The following is a 15,826-nucleotide window of genomic DNA, read 5'->3' as shown; positions in this document are numbered from 1 at the left end:
ACTGCATAATGGATTCAATCGCACCATTGCAGTATGAGGGTCTGCCGAAATCCTCTTGCTGATAATGTAGGGCTGATGATTGATTAATCTGCGATAATTTTCTGTTTAAAATGTCAGGAAAAAAATCAGTGCATTCATACATGAACAGACAGAGATTTCTTTCCATTATAGTCAAATGATGCTGCTGTAGCGGCACCTACTGGCCAAATGGCACACATTTTATAATGCCAACTTAGCCATCATATCTCCACATGTTCACCAAATGTAGACATGAGATCTTCTTTCAACACAGGCGTATATCTGGCAATTTGACACATCATTGGAGGGCCCACTCTCAACACACTGCTGAATGTGAATAATTCAAATAAAATGAAAATATTTTTCTTTATCAAAACTGTAAACCTGTGCTTGACTATGAGGAGGGGGTTGTATCCAAGCCCCGCCCACAGCTTCCTTCCTGTTGATCCAATCAGGAAGTGCCAAATGCTTCAGTTCTCTGAGTGTCCACTAGGGGCAGGTTTCATAATAGAGCAGTTTCTCATTGACCCCCATGTTAATCAGCCGGTTTTTACAGCATCATTAAACCTGTTTAAGGCCTGGGACAAAAAAAACATTCTAGTCTTTGTGTTTAGGTCGCGGGACTAATAAAGGAATTCTTCTTCTTCTTCTTCTTCTTTTAACAGTCTATGGTAGTATCATGTGAAATAGTGTCATCTACATAAAGCCATTATAGCATCATCCTTATGCCTGCTGATGTCTATATATACTGTGCCATTCAGGGATGTCCCGTTCAAAGCGGCCACTGTATGACACAAGTGGGGTAAAAACACATCTTAGAAAATGGAATCACTGTACTTGCATTACTACTATTATAACTCAGATGACTTAGCTGTGGAGGCAGGTGTGTGGAGGAGGCTTAGAGAAAGTGACTCATATACAGTACGTGATGTGCATCTCCTGGACAGGTCTAACATTGCCTCTGTGTTAAAAGGCAAAACGTGCCTTCAAACAACAGTTAGGCCTTCTCCTTTCTTTGACTGGAGCACACTCCTGCATGTGCATAATTCAAGCGGAAGATTCCTGTGGAGGCAGAAATCAAGAGCTAACTCGGCTCCCTCTTTATGACAGCGTCAACTCGCTTTGCCTTTGTGTTCCAAGGCCTTGTATTTTAGAGACACTGTCATGTCTTCTTCATCTCTCTCTCTCTCTCTCTCTCTCTCTCTCTCTCTCTCTCTCTCTCTCTCTCTCTCTCTCTCTCTCTCTCTGGGACAGCATGCTCTCTAATCATGCTCCACTGAACAACCCATCTATTAGACAGAGCGTGACTGATTAAATCCTTTGCAGATCCCATACAATGAAAAAATACAGGCATGCACACACAGCAGCAGAGATTTGTGAGCACTACGCTCCACTTATCTTAGCTGACCGACCCCGAGCTGTGTCACGAGCTAAGATTTTGTAATTAGGCTTCTTTTGTTCTGTGTAAACATGATTTGAGTATCAGAGATTTCACTAGCTTACAACCGTTACAGGGACTCCAGATACAAGTTACAAGATGGAAAATCTTATTTTCTTCTTAATACCTTTGATCAGTCGAAGCCAGTAGCATTCATTTCTTGTATTGTCTTCCTACTCTTTATATTTTTCTGAGATGTCTGAGCTAAATCGAACACTCTTGAGGATTATCGATCTTTATTTTTCTTCTACACATTCATTAGTAACAGGGTAAGACTGAAGACATTCTTTAATTGATGGGTATTATCCACCATAAAGCCTGATTTATTTTGAACCAAGCTATACCAGCAGTCCAAAAAACTGCCAATGCTCACAATACATTTCTTAATACCTTTATCTCGAGATCACCAATTATTTCGAGAAAACAAGCTTTGTTATCTTGAGATAATGAGATTATCACGTTGTTATCGTGAGAAAAGAAAAGATTGTTTCCTGTTATGACTTATGTTTATCAGAGATTACGAGTGCCTGTCATGCAGTGCAGTTGAATCAGCCGACTACAGCTGTAATGCACCAGAACTGACATGTGTTAAATATGTTCTAACAGCCCTGATCAAGCTGACGAGACTTAGTGATATCTCTAAGTTGAGACAGTAAAATGCTTGATTTTGTGTCTGTATGTAGTCCGAGGTTCAACTCAAATGTATCAGGAATTATCAGGAATCATTCATTAATGTTTTCCCCTATAAAATTCAGTGGTATTTTCTTTTTGATTTATAAAGGACACAGGTAACATGTTTTATACTTGTTGTGAATATAAGCCAATTATTTCATGTGAATTTGTAAAAACCTTATTTTGAAAAGACAGACACGTGTATCCTTCCAGTAACTTTACAGTCACCATCAGTTTGCTTTAAGCCTTTTGAAGTTCTGACCTCTGATAAACATTTTAAATATTAAAAAGGAAATAGTATTTTGTTTCAATTATCTTGTTATCTCGAGTTAACAAGTGAATAAACTTGGCATTAAAAAAAAGGAATTGCAAAGACTTCCGACTTCCATAAAAACTAAAAAGCACCACTACGCACTCAAAGAAGGACTGGGGGGAAAAAATGGCGGTGGACCTTCCTGTTGACCCTGTTATTTTTATTAGTTGTTTTTTCCTGATTGCCTGTTCACCACAGAACAACGTTACATAATTTTTTTTTTTACTATCAATTAGATTATGCCTGAGCCTCCCATGATCACTCAGTGGTTACAGAAAGTAAAACATGTCTTATGATGTTTGATCCTTTTTTGGAGTGCAGAACTAGATAAGATATGTGCTGTACCCTGTACAGTGCTAACTCTGTGTGACAGATGAGACCCAATCTCAAGATGATTCTTTGTATTCTTTTGTGTTGTTAATTGCCTGTTAATGTGCATTAAAGGCAATAAAATCCAAAAAAATGAACTAATGGACAGAGGGTTGGAGAGACAGGCAGGTCAGTAGGGCCCCCTTGTGGGTTTCGATACCTCTGTTCTTTACATGCAGCCCTGCAAGCTGAGCAAACAACAGGCAACATTTCAAAATGAATATTTGAAAACAGGATTGAACAATGACAGTGAATGTCAGTGAGCAGAGCTGTATCCTGAGGATTCCCCACCGCTCTTACACTACATTTAAACTGCACTAGTGCCAATTATGAACGCACGCTGGACCAGTGTCTGGATAAAAGATGCAATTGCGCCTTTTCTGATGTTTTTATAGAAACTTACAAATCTGCCTCTGGATCTACCAGATTGAGGATCAAGTTTCCCCTTAGGCGAACCTGTATTTTCTGTCAAATGCCCTAAATAATGCACCCACTGACCATCTGCCCACAGATAAGCTAAGCAGCCATGACAGCAGCTACTTACAAATCATCAGGTATGTCACCATAATGACCGTGTAAGCGGTAAACCATCTTACCATTAGCTTTAGTGAAGTTCCACTTAAGTTGTGAAGCTCTGGTGTCTCCCGGTGCCCCTGCTGCCCCCTACCCTGCGTCCTCCGGCTCCATGCACAGGCTGGGGAGGATGTGTAATCAAGTTTGTGTTTTGCTCCAACACTGCCGGTGCAGCAGAGGATGATCGGAATCACAGGGGTTTGTCCAGCAGGCCGGTGCTCTTCCTCCAGTTTGGCGGCTCCGGGAGCAGCGCTGACGTTCGGCCACGGTCTCCCGGTCCCGACTCCATCTGAACGGCAGCACTGAGGGGAAATAAGCAGAAGATCCATCTGACTCTGCGCTGTGTCGTTATAACCCAGCCTTTCCATCTGACACAGGAGAGTGGGCAGTGGGGGAGATCACGGATCACGTCCAGGATGCAACGAGACTGATTCAAAAAGATGACGACAGGCAGGAGATAAGACTGTCACGGCCACAGCTCATCCCAGAACACGTCTTTATTACCTGTGCATTTGCGCTCTCACTGTGATACTGATTAGAGATTGAACAATAATTCATTATTGTTATAATATTTGATTATTGCAAAGCTCGATGTGTAATGGAACACATGACAAAGACTGCGTGTGAATATGACAAGGATGTTTTCCAAAGCAAAGGGCTGATTTACCTGCGGTGGTGTCTTCTCCAGCTGATCCAGACCCTCTTCAATCCAGGTCAGTGGAGAGAGTGGCTGCGAACCGTATGACGATGTGCCGCATGTTAGGGAGTAAGCGAGGGCGGGGAGAGCCGGTGAAATAAAGTGCAGCCGCGGCACATGATCTAGGCTGAGGAGGGGGGCGTTTGAGCTGACGGTCAGGCAGCTGCAGGTGGTGCCACTGGCAGCTGTGGTGACGTGTGTGTGTTGGGAGAGTAGAAAGAGGATCCAGGTCCTCAGTGGTGAACTGTAGCAGTGGCCTAGAACCGGCCACATTTACTACATATCTAACACAACTACCGCAGCCTACTTGAGTTTAGGCTACTGCAGTTTTCTGACACTTCATCTTTCTCATATTTCCCTCGTCTTCTGCATTATTGGGTTTCCTAAATTTATCAATAAAAGATTGAATCTGGAGAATAAACAGAACGCCACAATCTAGTGTCTCAAGATCGTAGTCAACAACAAAAAAGAAGTCCAGCAGTGGGGTTGCCAGGTTGGTCAGACCGGCCCAGTAGCTACAGGAGACCGGAGTCTGTTTGAGCCTGTTTGAACCCATCCCCTCCAACAAATCACACCATAAAAACAAAGATTAGAGAAGTTTGACTGACAGTTAGCGTTAGCCGTTCCAGCTAAGTAAAGATGAAAGTGATGTTAGCATCAAGGAGAACCGTAGCCATTTGGGCGTGCGTTTTAATGGCGGTTCTCTCCTTTCTATCAGTCCATGGAGTGAATGCTCGGCCTATATTGACTCTGGTTTTTGCCCGTCTCAGCTCACTGCTGGGACAAATAATGCCCCCTTCACCGAGGCTCCGAAGCAGCTGCAGGATTGGCAAACTCTATTTCACCCAGTGTCAGCCTACAGTAGCTGCACCCAACAACAGACAACCCTGGCAACCAGCAACGCCCAGCGCTATTGGCTGCTACCATGGAAACACAACGGGACAGAAAGGCATTGTCAAACCTGTCAAAAAACTTTTTGAATATTATTTCAGACTAAATATATTTTTTATGGAAAAGCAATACTTTTCATTCTTCTTTTATTCATCTTGGGTGGCAGGGTGGTTAGCACTGTTACCTCACAGCAAAAGAGTTGCTGGTTCAAATCTCAGCAGGTGCCCTTCTGTGTGGAGTTTGCATGTTCTCCCCTGTGTCTGCGTGGGTTTTTTCCAATATGCAGTCAGAAACGGTAGATACATTATCTCATAAAGCACTTGACTTATCTATCATTTGTCATTATTCTTATTAATAATAATAATAATAAGAAAACAATTGAAAAGTAGCCGCTGCTGTACCGTGGGCAAGAGATGGTGTGGACTTCAGTGAATAGCCTACACTTCATGACACTTTCCTTATTATTATCGCCTATAGAGTTAAAAGGTGAAGCCCTGTAAATTCAAATGGATTCTGATTGGCTGTCAGTGTTTCTATCTTTCGTCGAAATGCTCTGAAAGTGATCCCAATGATATCGCTTGCCACTGTTATTGGCGTTGTGGTGTGGACTCCGCTATCCTTGAGTTACAACCATAAGTCCAAACTATATGTCATGATGGTGCGGGGAAATAACACTGGGAAACTGGACCCAAATGCAGACACGGACACGGGGTAAAAAGTACAAACAAAACGTTTAATATAATCGATTAAGAAACGTGAAATAACGACTGGGGATACAGAAACACTGAAGACTTGACGGTCAGGGAAAACATGAACGAGGAAACAACGGACGATCAGGGAACAGGACGAGGAAACAGGAACGCGGGAAACTACGGAGGAAAACAAAGAGAACAACGATTAATATAACAAACAACGAGCAGATTAACAAACAACGAGGAGTGCAAAGAAACAACGAACGAGTAACAGGAGCCAATCCGACAAAGAGTTTACCAAGGGAAGGATAACAACGGTCCGGCGCTGCATGCCTGTCAGCTCTGGGACACGCCTACCGGACCTAGACAAACAAAACACAGAGGGGAGACACATGCAGGGAAAAACCGACAAAGAGACAAACTCAAACAAAAGGGAGAGAGGAGAGTACTGACAGAACCAACTCTTAACACTATATATTTATAGTTATGGATAGTTATAGTTCTTGCCCCTTAAATTGAAATTCTGGTGTAAAATCATCCCAGGCTCTTTTTAGGCAATTACACTCATCAAATAAATCGTCAAGACATTTTTTTTTCGTGCACAAACAACTAACGGAGAAATCCGGGACTGTCGCTAACATCCAAATGTGGCTAACACGGATTAGCTCGGGGCGATGAGTTGAACGTATTCAAACGTCTTTTTTAACCACTAATACTGCTCAAAATACACCAAACCTCTGCAGCAGCATGAGAATTCAATTCAATTCAATTAAATTTTATTTATAGTGCCAAATCATAACAAAAGTTATCTCAGGACACTTTACAAACTAGGTATAGACCACACTCTATGACTTATTTATGATTTACATAGACCCAACAATTCCCCCGTAGAGTACGGTGGCAATGAAAACGTTCCCTATTACAGGAAGGAACGTCAGACAGACCCAGCTCTGTGGAGAACGGCCATCTGTCTTGACCGGTTGGGGAGGAAGAAAAGGAGAGAGAAAGAGAGAAAAGACGGACAGATGGACAGAGAGAGACAGACACACTTCCAGTAACTATAATAATATCTATAGTAATGTGAATATGACTTATATTGTCACGTGGGGTGACAGAGAATACACGGAGGATGGGACCCAATTGCAGACACGGAACTCAGGAAACGGTATTAACAAATTTAATAAAACTTATTTACAAAAGGTACACTAAACACAAAGGAAAAACACGAAGAGAACTGATACAAACTGACACGATGAGTGGACACACGAGGACAGGTACACAGGGAGACATCAGGGTTGTAGAGGGTATGATCCGGCACTGAGTGAGGCTCAGTACCGGGTTGATATACAGAGTGGCAGGTGATTAGTGCCAACAAGAATTACCTGCCAGGAAAACAAACTCAAACCAGAAAACAGAAAGAAAGCACATACAGAAAAACACAGACAGAGGGAGACAAAAACAACGACTAAAAATGAGAGAGATAGAATGTCCAGAACCAATCACAACATATATGTTATGGCAGTTAATACAGCAAAATAGTAGAAACAAGCAAAGCTAAGGTTATAGATTATAATAGTAGCTGGAAGTGTCATGCAGGACCACGGCAGCAGGCACCACCACGATCAGCAGAGACCTGCGAGACGACAAAGCACAAACAACTCCAGGGAAGAAGTTGAATTAGTAACATGCATTGATGAGACATGAACAATACAGCCAGAGAGGAGAGAAGCTCAGAGTAACTGGAATAGTATTATCCCCCGGCAGACTAGGACTAGAGCAGCATCATTAAGCAGAACAAAATCAGCTTAAAAATAACAACATTGCTAAGGGCTCCTAAGCCCTAGCTGTAAGCTTTATCAAAAAGGAAAGTTTTAAGTTTACTCTTAAATATGGGGACAGTGTCTGTATTTCGAATAGCACTTGGGAGTTGGTTCCAGAGGAGAGGAGCTTGGTAGCTGAAGGCTCTGCCTCCCATTCTACTTTTGGAGACTCCAGGAACGACGAGTAGCCGTGCATTCTCAGAGCGCAGCGATCTAGTCGGGTAATACGGTACTATGAGCTCTTTAAGATACGAAGGAGCCTGACCAATAAGAGCTTTGTAGGTAAGGAGGAGGATTTTTAATTCTATTCTAGATTTTACAGGTAGCCAGTGCAAAGAAGCTAATACATGAGAAATATGTTCTCTTCAATTTGTCGAATGTCAGTACACGAGCTGCAGCATTTTGGAACAAACAGGAGACTCTTCACAGACTTATTGGAGCAGCCAGATAATAAGGAGTTGCAGTAGTCCAGCCTAGAAGTAACAAATGCATGGACTAGTTTTTCGGCATCTTTCTGAGAAACAATGTTCCTAATTTTCGCAATATTACGCAGGTGAAAATATGCATTCCTTGTCGTAACTTTTATGTGAGAATCGAAGGACATATCCTGATCAAAAATAACACCCAGATTCCTTACTGTGGTGCTGGAGGACAACACAACATCATCCAGAGTAACAATGTCTTTAGCTATTGAGTTTCGGAGGCCTTTGGGGCCAAGTACAATGACTTCAGTTTTATTTGAGTTTAACATCAGAAAATTGCAGGTCATCCAGCATTTTATTTCCTTAATGCACATTTGAAGTTTATCTAACTGATCGGTTTTGTCTGGTTTGATCGACAAATATAATTGTGTATCATCAGCATAACAATGAAAGTTTATGGGGTGCTTCCTTATAATATTTCCTAAGGGAAGCATATATAAGGTGAATAGAATCGGTCCAAGGACAGAACCCTGTTGGACTCCGTGACTAACTTTAGTGTGAATGGAGGATTTTTCATTAACATGTACAAACTGAAATCTATCTGATAAATATGACTTAAACCAGCTCAGTGCGGTTCCTTTAATGCCAATTAGATGCTCCAGTCTCTGTAGCAGGTTGTGATGGTCAATAGTGTCGAAGGCAGCACTAAGATCTAGTAAAACAAGTACAGAAACAAGTCCTTTGTCTGAAGCTATAAGAAGGTCGTTAGTAATTTTTACCAGTGCTGTCTCATCGCTATGAATCGCTCTAAATCCTGACTGGAAGTCCTCAAATAACTCATTATTATGTAAAAAGTCACACAGCTGATTGGCAACTAATTTCTCAAGGATCTTAGAGGGAAAAGGAAGGTTAGATATAGGTCTATTGTTGGTTGGTTAGTACCTCAGCATCAAGACTGGACTTTTCAAGAAGAGGTTTAATTACAGCTACTTTAAAAGACTGTGGTACATAACCTGCTGATAAAGACATGTTAATCATATCTAATACAGGAGTGCTAACTATAGGTAACACTTCTTTAAGTAACCTAGTTGGAATAGAGTCTAGGAGACAAGTAGAGGGCTTTGATGCTGAAATAGTACATGTTAATTTGTTAAGGTCAACTGTAGAAAAGCAGTCCAAGAACATATCAGGTCGTACAGTTGTTTCTAAGGTTCCTGGGTCTCGAAGAAAAATTGGTGCCAAGCGAGTTGATTTTGTCTCTAATAGTTTTGAATAATTTTGTCATTAAAGAAGGTCATGAAGTCGTTACTACTGAGGGTTATAGGAATACATGGCTCAATAGAGTGGTGGCTCTCTGTCAGCCTGGCTACAGTGCTGAAAAGAAATCTAGGATTGTTCTTATTCTCCTCTATTAAAGATGAGTAATAAGCTGCTCTCGCATTACAGAGGGCCTTCCTATATGTTTTAAGACTTTGTTGCCAAACTAAGTGAGATTCCTCCAGTTTAGTGGAGCGACACTTACTTTCCAACTTTCGCAATATTTGTTTTAATTCACAGGTTTGTGAGTTATACCCCGGAGCTAACTTCCTCTGTTTCATTATCTTCTTTTCTAAAGGAGCAACAGAGTCGAGTGTTGTTCGTAGTGAGCCTGCAACACGGTCAACAAGGTGATCAATTTCAGAGAAACTAACGTTAGTGCAGGAATCTTGAATATTAGGATAAGGCATTAAAGTAAATGTAGATGGAATCGCTTCCTTAAATTTAGTTACAGCACTATCAGATAAACATCTGGTGTAGACACTTTTACCCAGAGGTGAGTAGTCCTGTAATATGAATTCAAAAGTTATTAAATAAGGCGAAGTACTTTATTTATCCCGCAACGGGGACATTTTTTCACTCTTATTATTAATCATGTTACACACACAGGCCCGAAATACACACACAGGACCTATCCATGCAATTAAGGAGACCAGTGACCAGCGCCCCGAGCAGTTGGGGGTTCGATGGCTTGCTCAACAGCACCTCGGCAGTGCCCAGGAGATGAACAGTCCACACTACATACATGGTCCACACCGGGACTTGAACCAGCGACCCTACGGTTCCCAGGACCATTAAGTCATTAATTTCCACACCATAAGCCAAAACAAGGTCAAGGATGTGATTAAAACAGTGAGTAGGTTTATGTACAATCTGACTAAAACCCATCGAATCTAATAGAGAGATAAACGCAGTACTAAGGCTATTATCAATGTCCACATGAATATTAAAATCGCCTACAATGATTACTTTATCAGATTTAAGGACTAAATTTGACAGAAACTCTGAGAATTCAGATTCAGAGTACAGACCAGGAGCACGGTACACTAACAAGTATAATTGGCTGCACAGTTTTCCAGGTTGAATGTGAAAGATTAAGAACAAGACTTTCAAATGAATTATAATTTAGTTTAGGTTTTGGGTTTATTAATAGGCCTGAGTCATAAATAGCTGCAACGCCTCCTCCTCGACCACTGCCTCGAGGAATATGAGTATTAATATAACTGGGAGGAGTGGATTCCTTTAGGCTAACATATTCTTCAGGACAGAGCCATGTTTCAGTCAGACAGAGTAAATCAATATGGTTATCTGATATCAGATCGTTTACTAATACAGCTTTAGATGACAGAGATCTGATGTTTAAAAGTCCACATTTTATTTTCTGATTTTGTTGCATTATCGCAGATTTGGTATTGATTAGTATCAAGTTTTTCTGTATAGCGCCATTTCTGTTCACTTTTTATCTGGTTAATTTAGGTGATCGTGGGGCACACAGTGTTTGTATACTATACTGAGCTGGAATATGCTCCACAGGGAGCACAGAGTGATGTATTAAACTGTGACTCTGCTTCCTGATCCCAACACTGGATTGGCATGGTTTTAGACCGCTAACAACTGCGTCCAGGTTCTTAGATATGAGAGCAGCACCCTCCAAAGTAGGATGAATACCATCTCTCCTAATAAGACCAGGTTTTCCCCAGAAAGACTGCCAATTATCTACGAAGCCCACTTTATTTACCGGGCACCATCCAGACAGCCAGTGACGGAATGATGACATGCGGCTATACATGTCATCGCAAGTCAAGTTGGGCTGGGGACCAGAGAAAGTTACGGGAAGAGTCCCTACACAGAAAACAAAGCACCAACAACGTAGTTAGTGAACCCAGATTTTGTTTGAGTGTTTTAAAGATTTACCTACAAACAGGCATTCAGGAGGACATCTTCGCTTTCTCTTCATCTTTTACACATCTGTAGTCACTACGGCGACCACTGACGCTTCCAGCTGAAGGTCGCCAGTTAACATGGTCGCTGGGTAAACTTAAACATCGGTAGCAGCTCCTCTCGTAGTAGTCCATTCAAGTCGATTACAAATACAATCCAAAAGGAAGGAGCCCATTGAGAATGTATTCCAGCAAAACACATAAACCTTGTGGTTTAAAAGTTTGGTGAAATATAAGTTAATAATAGATGGTAAAAGGTTTAGAAAAGTCCCACACATCTTTCCCTGCAGCACCGAAACATTACGCAGATCTCAGTGGTCAGGGGGCGTGTTGTTGCCTGAAGACAGACGCACAGTGAGTGCAGGAACAGGTCAAGACGACGAGCCTGCAACTTGAAGTGAAGAGAGACTGAATGGTTGGATTTGTATCTTTCCCGGCTGCGAAAAAAAAATGAAAGCTTACAACCCAGACACGTTTCATAGGCTGCCATTGAGGCACTCTGACCATGCTCTGAGAAACCTGTGGATTATTGTTTTGAATCTGGACATTGAGACGCTGATGGAGACACTTAAGCAGAGGGATCACTGTGTCTGCAGCAAACATTTGGAAAAGGACGACTTCATTATTCCCAGAAGAGCTTCTGACCCAAAGAACCCAAAGAAGGCGTGATTGAAGAAGACTGCCATTCCACGAGTGCAGCAACTGGAGGTAAAGATATTTCACCAAACTGCCACCAATCACAACGTTTAAGTGTTTTGCTGAAATAAATCAATGGGTTCCTTCCCTTTGGATTGTATTTGTATTCTACTTGAATGGAGCAGTTTGTACCAGTCGAGTAGGTAAGTCTTTAAAACACTCTTTTAATAAACTCTGGGTTCACATACTACTTTGTTTGTGCTTTGTTTTCCGTGTATGGACTCTTCTCATGCTGCTGCAGAGGTTTGGTGTTATTTGGAGCAGTATTAGTGGTTATAAAAGACGTTTGAACGGGTTCAACTTGCCGCCCCGAGCTAATACGTGTTAGCCGCATTTGGCTGTTAGCGAAAAATTTCTCTGTTATTTGTTTCTGCACGAAAAAAATGGTCTCTTCTTTGATGAGTGTATTTGCCTAAAAAGAGCCTGGGATGATTTTACACCAGAGTTTCCCTTTAACAGTTTGTTGATTATTAATCTGTAGCGCTGTCCATGGTGCTGACGTAGCAGACACTCATGGGCCGCTCACTAGTCCTAGTCACCTAGCTGTAGCCTACTTAAACTTAAGTAGCCTATTATTTTGAGGTACCTTTATTTTACTTGAATATTGCATGCTACTTTATGCTACAACATCTTTAATCCAATCCAAATTATAATATTATTGTATTATATACAAGATTTTACTTTTAAAGTTGTACAGTTGACAGCTTTAGTTACTACTTCCTTTTCAGATTAAGATTTTACATGCAGAACACGAGTTTATAAAGTATGATGCTTTATTGTTAAGTCAACCAGTAGTTTATCCTATAAACAGGTATGCAATAACTAAAAACTAATGATATCATATGTTAATACAAAGCATTATTAACAATGCAATCCTTTGAAAGAAGGGTTTCTGCATAGTGAGTACTTTTACAATCACTTTGTGATAACTTTTTACTTTTTACTTGTAATGAAGTAGGCTACTTTAAGAATACTTTACTTACTTTATAGACCAACTAATACGCTGCTGCAGCCTCTTACTGGTTTGAAAAAGAAAAATCTGTGTGGGACTTCAGAAAGGTTCACAGGACTGATAAAGGATGACAAACCATGGTTCTTTCCATCTGTCCAGAAGGAGGAGGATGTCCAAAATATGGTCACTTTAACTCCATAAAGCATGGTGTAGGTAAGCAAACAAGAAAGGGCATCACATTAAGTGAGGAAAGAGCTGTGATGAAAATGTCTTGCAGCACTGTATTGTAGGCCTACATGCAGTGCCGGCCCTGAGTAATTTGGTGCCCTAGGCAAGATTTAGCCGGCACCTTCTTATATCACAGCAGTCAATTTCATAATCAATGTTCATACACTCACACAGAAACTGCATGTGTGTATTCAAGATTTTATTTCTTTGAGTAAAAAATATCACACCAAATAAAAACTAAAGAAATAAACAAGTGATAAATGAAAAATACAAAATAAATAAGGCAAACATATTAAGCTAAACAGTGCCCATGTAAACAAGTGACATAATATGAATTAAGAATACAATATAAATATGGTATTGCACAAAATAAATAATGAAACCAGTCCAGATATGACAACACACACTATTGCACACAGTAAAGAAAAATGAGAGACCTCTTGATACACCGCTATTTACATGATACATGAGAGAACATCACGCCACCTGTTTCTCTCAGCCTCAGCGAGTGCCATCTCTTGCCTATCTATTGTTTACCCCTTTGCAAAACGGACCTCCGACTCCTTCCATGTTGCCATGTGGGTATTATGCTCCTGGCTATCCTCGTGAGCTTTCAGCAACTGGCTTGCATTTTTCCAGTCCATCAGTCCTTCTTTGATAAGTTTGTAATCTTTTGTAGAGAACATTTTGCAGAAAAAGCAGTGTAAGCCATCATTCTTTTTGGAATACATCAGCCAGCTTCTTTTGATTGTTTCTCCATTAACTAAGACTCTTTTTAAAAAGTCATGTTGACACCTTCTCCCATCTTTATTTTTCGGAAATGTGTAACTGTTTGTGTTTGAAATGGTCCTCTGTGTACTTACTTTTTTCTTACTTTGTCTGTAAGAAGAGCTGGCCAGTCAGCAGGGTCTGTTGGTGCAGCCTTCAGTCCTAATGCTGTGTCACTGGGGGTGGTACTGAAATACTTTCAAAGTGCGACTGAAGAGAGAAGAAAAGAAATGTGACCGCTGGAAGTTACATTTTAATAACAAATGGTGTGCTATAAGACTAAAATGAAAATACGATGAGATTCATTAAAATTTATTGTCATTGCAATACAATACAGTCTAACCAGAGAGCAAAAAGCAGTAATGTGCAGTGGAATTAATATGTATATTTCGTCTATGAATGATATGGGAAAGCTAAGGTGTGGAGTATTAACAGTAATACACTTTAAATGCACTTAAACACTGATGTAAACTTTAACAAACATAACTGCAGCACAATTAACAAAGGCTTACAGCTACACTATTACAAAGGGGGTGGGAAACTAAAAGCATTTTAACTGACATACCAGCAGTAGACACCTGTAAAAAAAACAACTGAACAGGTATAACGTTAACTTTTCAAACGTCCCTGATGAATTTAAGGTGGAGTAACATTAACACATATCGACTCAGCTATTTATTGATTAGTAAACGATGCTGCTATCGTCCGAAGTAAGCTAGCAAGCTAACACTCTGCTCCAACAACGGTAACTACGATCATTAAACTACTTATTTCATTTACATTTACGTCATCACATTGACGTTACTGTACCTCTATCTTTTTCACGTTTTTGTTTCTCTTCTTTGCTTCGTTTTCCTTCCCTGGGCGCCCGACGGTTTCAGTCTTTTAGACATAATTCCGCTACAGTGTCATTAATCTTCTTCTTCGTCTGGGGTCACGGTCCGGTCAGATTCAGGCAACTGGCCTTTCGACCCGCCCCACTCACGGAGGACAGGTACAGTGCAGAGAGCCGGGAACCAGAAAAAAGGCCTCTTCATTATTTGATAGTATTCACTATTAAGTTATGTTGCTGTGGGCTTATATAATATTTTTTAATGGCGCTGGTAAAAATAAGAATTTATATACATATACTGTTTTTTTCCTCCGCCCGTTTGCGGCGCCCCCCGCGGATGACCGCGCCCCTAGCATTTGCCTATACCAGGGGAGGGGGAATATGGCTCTTTTGATAGTAAAGGTTGCAAACCCCTGTCCTATACTGCCTATGCCCAGAGCCGGTGTTGTGCCGTATTGAGCACCCCTGCCGTGAAATGCACCCCCTCGCATAATAGGTGATATTCTGGATCAGAAGGCTGTTGTTTCCACCTATAGGAGTAGTTTATATACAGGTAACCCACAACTGTCAGAACATTGGTTACTTACTTACTTTTAACGAGTTAAAAATCACAACCTTGGATAATAGCAAACATAAAACAACACCTTTTTGTATGTTCTGTGGAAATATACTGCAGCCATAATTACAAAATGAATTAAAATGATCTTTTGAACAAGTTAAATGCATTTGACTTAGCATTTCCTAAATAGAATCCCAGCTTTTCTTGCAATCCATAGGTTCAAAAGTGTGTGCTTTTAATTGGGTTACCTGAAACAACAGCCTTCTGATCCAGAATATCACCTATAATGCCAGGGGGTGCATTTCACGGCAGGGGTGCTGAATACGGCACACCAGCTCTGCCTACATGTACTGTATGTTAACTGTAGATTGAATAAAATGTGAATGAGCACATATAGGTAAAAAAAAGAAAAACGTTAAACGAAATGGTTGTCACACCACCAAAATTCAAACCACAGGTCCAACTAGCATTCTCAACTTGACTTTAAAGCAGAGATGACACACTGAGTGAAAGCTGGCCGGATTGGAATGACTATACCTTCAAAATAAAAGCATGCAAATGAGTCAGTAATAAAGTGTATATTTCAGTTTGCTTAATTTGTAGGCTACAAAACAACAAAAGCCACTATA

Source organism: Echiichthys vipera, assembly GCF_963691815.1.
Source record: "Echiichthys vipera genome assembly, chromosome: 18".
Taxonomy (NCBI): domain Eukaryota; kingdom Metazoa; phylum Chordata; class Actinopteri; order Perciformes; family Trachinidae; genus Echiichthys; species Echiichthys vipera.
This window is presented reverse-complemented; position numbering follows the sequence as displayed.